Raw genomic sequence first — 5,381 nt, 5'->3', positions numbered from 1 at the left:
ACGGCCTCCACCTTTGCCGGAAGGGGGGCGGCGCCGTTCTTGTCTATGAGGTGCCCGAGGAACTGGATAGAGGGCACCCCGAAAACACACTTTGCCGGGTTGATGATCAGGCCATGCTGCTCAAGTCTTGCGAAGAGGTCGCGGAGGTGCATCAGATGTTCATCCTCCGAGGAGCTGGCGACGAGGATGTCATCCAAATAGACGAACACAAATGGCAAGTCCCTGAGCACAGAATCCATTAAACGCTGGAAAGATTGTGCCGGGTTTTTAAGACCAAACGGCATCCTCAGAAACTCGAACAGTCCAAACGGAGTGATTACAGCTGTCTTGGGAACGTCTGAGGGGTGCACGGGAACCTGGTGATACCCGCGCACCAGGTCGACCTTGGAGAACAAGATTTTGCCTGCCAGGTGGGCTGAGAAGTCCTGAATGTGTGGAACAGGGTAGCGGTCGGGCGTAGTGGCGTCGTTAAGGCGGCGGTAGTCACCACACGGTCGCCACCCACCACTCGGTTTAGGGACGATGTGTAGTGGCGAGGCCCACGGGCTATCCGAGCGGCGGACGATGCCCAGACGCTCCATGTTGGCAAACTCGGACTTAGCGACTGCTAGCTTCTCGGGATCAAGCCGTCGGGCCCTCGCGTGGATCGGGGGGCCCTTGGTCTCAATGTGGTGCTCGACCCCATGTTTAGTCGTGGTAGAGGAGAAAGTGGGCCGTGTCAAGGCAGGGAACTCACCAAGGAGGAGTTGGTACTTGGTGCCGTCCGATAGCGAACTGGAGAGACCACCATAAGTCGCCTCATTGCGGACGCAGGCGACCGTGGAAAAAGTCAGTGCATCCACCAGACGGCCCCTCTTAACATCCACCAGCAGCCCGTGGGCACAAAAAAAATCAGCGCCGAGGAGAGGGAATGAGATATCCGCAGTGACAAAGTCCCATGTGAAGCGCTGACTCCCGAAACACAAGACCACAGTCCTCATGCCATAAGAGCGGATAGGGGAGCCATTAGCGGACAGTAGGGGTGGCCCATGAGTCCCGCAAGCGGCGTCCTCCGCAGTGGCCGTCAGGACGCTCCTCTGGGCGCCGGTGTCACAAAGGAATTTGCGCCCGGTAAGGTTGTCCTTGACGAACAGCAGCCGGCTCTTCGCGCCCACGCTCACGGCCGCTGCGAAGCGTGGGCTTTGGCGTTTCCCGACGCGTCGTAGTTGCAAGGGGCGCGGCACCTCTTCGCTTTCGCACCGAAACGGGCATGGAAGTAGCACAAGCCTGTGCCAGCACGGCCGTCGGTGCCGAAGGGGCCCCTGCTGGATGCCACCCCCGCGCCCGAAGGTGAGTAACTGCGCGTCGCGGCCAGCGTCTCAGGGGAGAAGCGCTGGGTTGCCAGGAAGAAACGGTCGGCCTCCTCGGCCAGGGCCCGGGGCTCAGTGATAGTACTGTTCGCGAGCGCCGTCTGAACATGCGGTGGCATTTGCCTGAGAAACAGTTCCATGAAAATGAAATTGGGCTCTTCCGTGCCCAGCAGGTTTAGCATCATTTCCATGAGTTCGGAAGGTTTGCTGTCCCCCAGTCCATTAATAGCCAACAGACGTCGGGCACGTTCCGGCCGTGAAAGTTCAAAAACCTTGAGAAGGTGAGCCTTGATCCCAGCATACTTATCTCGGGCCGGGGGAGAGGTGATGAAGTTCACTGCTCTGGCCGCCGTTGAGCTCCCGAGTGCTGAGACAACGTGGTAGTAACGCGTGGAATCATCTGAGATCCCGCGGAGGGCGAACTGACCCTCCGTCTGCGCGAACCACGCTGCCGCGGACGTCTCCCAAAACTCCGGCAATTTGAGGATGGCGGTTGCCATGTTCGTTTCAGTCTCGAAAACGCCGGGACTGACGTCGGGGTCACCAGTGTAGCGCCGGAGAAAAGGAGTCGGAGGCGGAGTGTCGGACACAGAAACAGAACTTGCTTTATTGTTCGACATCACCAAACTACTCGCATAACGGCGGGAACTCTGTTAACCTTTCCTCCGGAAGCGCAACAACAAAAACAGTCCGTGCGGAACCCCGCACCCCAACTCGAGGTCCCGCGGGTGAATTATGTAAACACCACAGTGTAACTGATGTTTTCATCTTTGAGAAAAACAAACTTTTTTTTCATTTGAAGGCCAATAAAGTTTTCTCAGCAGGAAGTTCAGCTAGGTCAGTTGGCAGAGCATGAGATTCTTAATCTCAGGGTTATCTTTGAAGACCAATGAAACGTTTGAGTGCTATGTTGTTCAGTGGCCTTTTGGAGGACAGTTGTACCTCCAGATCTGACTCATCCAGGTTTGCAGAGGACGTTAACTCATACCTCCGAGTACTTCGGTGTCGAGACCGCATTTCATCACGGTTCTTGAAGATCTACGCAGGGCATCCTCTTCCAAAAAAGGCCTGCTTCATCCACGTTAAAAACTCGCTGCCGCCATCCCTCTTTGATGAGGTTAGGAAATTCCTTCTCCACGTATCTTTTTTAAAATACCTTGATCCAGTCTTTTCTGGCCAAAACCCCTTAATTTCGAGGGAGCTCAGGACAATGCAGGGTCCAACAAGGAGAAAAGTGCCCTGTCCGGAGCCCCGGAGGACATACCAAATGGTACCACAGTCCCCGTGCCATTGACTGAACAAAGTTGTTGATTCCTCCCGCTGGATCCCCAAAAGGATAAAAGTGCTCCCAAATAGAAGCCCATTCCTCCCGCTAGATTCCCAAGAGGATAAAAGTGCCCGCGGAGTTACTACGACTTGGGCGCTGCGAAGGAAGCTTTCGGTGTGGCACAACGCTGAGGTGGTATTGTAACGACATCATGAAAAAATGTTTCCACTAAAAAAAAAAAAAATTAAAAAAAAGGTTATCACGAACACAACACTGACATACAGTACATCTGTGAGACAGTCAACAGCGTGGACGAGGCAACAGGCAAAACAAGGAAATGGGTGCGACAAGGGAAGTTGCTGAGTGACGCTTCGATGATGCGCAACCAATGACCTCACGGGATAAAGCCACTCATGCTCTCAATGGTCGATGTCACGCCGGGAACCAATCACACGCTTTGTATCAACGTGTCTCTCCACAATATGCCAATCTGGATGTATTTTTCTTGTTTTTTTTCTGCTAAATAAAATCCCGCACAGCACTGAAACTGCAAAATGTGTCGCACTAACTAACGAGGATAGCCTGAAGATACATACCTGTATTTATTTTTTTAAAATAGCACTGGACTGCACCCATGGTTTGATCCCATTGAAGGAATTGAGAAGGGAGGAATTCTGCAGTAGAATTTTTTCCATCAGAAGTAACCACTGAGCTACACCAGTGCCAGTAAGAAATCTGAAAATATGATCCTGATAAAAACACTGGTTTCACCATGGGTGGTCAGAATAGATAAATATTGCAGTGGAAGTGTGTTTCTCTGATAAGAAGATAATCAGAGGGAATAATCAGAATCAGATAATTAGGAGGAGAGAATGTAACTCGACAGTTTAGGATGGTGGTGTGTAGGACTACTCTGATTAAGAACACAAAGGTAGAGCAGACCTATATGAGTCCCAAAACTGAAGTGGGAGGGTTTTCAATTTATTTTAGGAGGTTACAAGGTGTGTTTTGTACCGGAATTGTTTTTTCATTGTATTTATTTCCTGTTTTAGGCAGAGTCAGCAAAGGGAAGTGGTTTTATTGTCTGTGTTTGTTTCTTTTGAAATTGTGCTGCCTTTGCAATGTCGGCAGTCAGTGCGAGCATGCGAAAGCACAACCCACGTGGAAGACGCTGAGACAGGACGGGTGTTGTGCGGCTTCTCAAAAAGAGGTGAGACAGGCTATTGGTGGACAGGAGGAGCTTTCAGAAGACTGGACCCTTACAGCCAAGGTGATCAGAGAGACCAGTAGGAGAATACTTGGTCTATTTCTGGCCGGAAAGGAGAGAAATAACAGGAATAGGAATTAATAGGAGAGAAACTTTGTTAAACACCTACACCTGCACCGGTTTTGGTTCAATGAGCTCAATGCAGGCTCCGATGCATTAGTGTTGCTGGACCCATGACGATGTGGAAGTGTGTGCAGGCACACGCACAAGACATTGGATTTCCCTGAATAAACACATCTGACATTTGTAGCAACAAAGGGGGGGCTCGTTCTCGAGCCCCTCGCCACTTGGGTGTTCAAATACTTATTTTCTTCAGTTTTTCTACACTGAATCTATGTGTATGTATAAACATGATATATGTATACATAGTGTATTATGTGTATGTATATATGAGTAAATATACATTGTATTCTCCATGTGTGTACTTTGTTTTGAATCAACAGTAAAAGAAGCTGCTTTGTGTTTCAATGTTCTTGTCCACAGTTGCCCGGAGACTGACCTCAGCGCTTTCAAGTCAGAGGAACTCCCGAAGCACGTCGTTAATGAAGTTCTGAAAGACGGCCGGAGCGTTTGTCAGTCCAAAGGGCATCACAAGATACTCATAGTGCCCTGTGGGGGTGTTGAACGCCGTCTTCCACTCATCCCCTTCCCGAATCCGCACCAGATGGTAAGCGCTGCGCAAGTAGAGCTTGGTGAAAATCCGGGCTCCCTGGAGGAGTTCGAATGCTGTAGAGATAAGCGGCAAAGGGTACCTGTTCTTGACTGTGATGTCGTTCAGTCCTCGGTAGTCGATGCAGGGTCGCAGCGTGGAGTCCTTCTTCTTGACAAAAAAAAAAAAAAAACCCGCACCGGCTGGTGAAGATGAGGGGCGAATGAGTCCGGCTGCCAGCGAGTCCTCGATGTAATCCCTCATGGATTGATGCTCTGGTCCTGTTAAAGAGAACAGTTTCCCTCTGGTAGGAAAGGTGCCTGGCAGGAGTTCAATCGCGCAGTCGTATGACCGATGTGGCGGTAGAGACTTTGCCTTAGATTCAGAGAAGACCTCCCGTAGGTCATGGTAGCAGGAGGGCACCGCGGTCAGGTCCGGGGCGGTACTAGGTTCTGTTAGCCGAACCGGCGCGACTTGAATACCCCTGTCTCTCCGGACAGCGAAACAACGACTGAGACAGTCCTCACCCCAAGTCTTGATCTGACCCGTGGTCCAATCTATGTGCGGATTATGTTCTTTGAGCCACGGACTGCCCAAGATGATGTCGCTACTACGTGCGTCGAAGACATGAAAGCTAATTCGCTCCGAGTGAGCGTCCGGAAAGCTCATACGTAGCGTCTGAGTACGATGTGTAACCCGACAAAGGAACTTGCCGTTGGCGGCATAGGCGTGACGAAACCGTTGCGTGGGGAAGGTTGCTGCCCCCAGCTCCTCGACCACGCGGGGATTTATCAGGTTTGCTTCCGACCCAGAATCTATGAAAGCCATCACAGAGCATGAACGGGAGTC

The sequence above is a fragment of the Syngnathoides biaculeatus genome, chromosome 21 (genome assembly GCF_019802595.1).
Source record: "Syngnathoides biaculeatus isolate LvHL_M chromosome 21, ASM1980259v1, whole genome shotgun sequence".
In the NCBI taxonomy this organism is placed as follows: domain Eukaryota; kingdom Metazoa; phylum Chordata; class Actinopteri; order Syngnathiformes; family Syngnathidae; genus Syngnathoides; species Syngnathoides biaculeatus.
The sequence above is the reverse complement of the archived record's forward strand: the minus strand, read 5'-3'. Positions refer to the sequence as shown.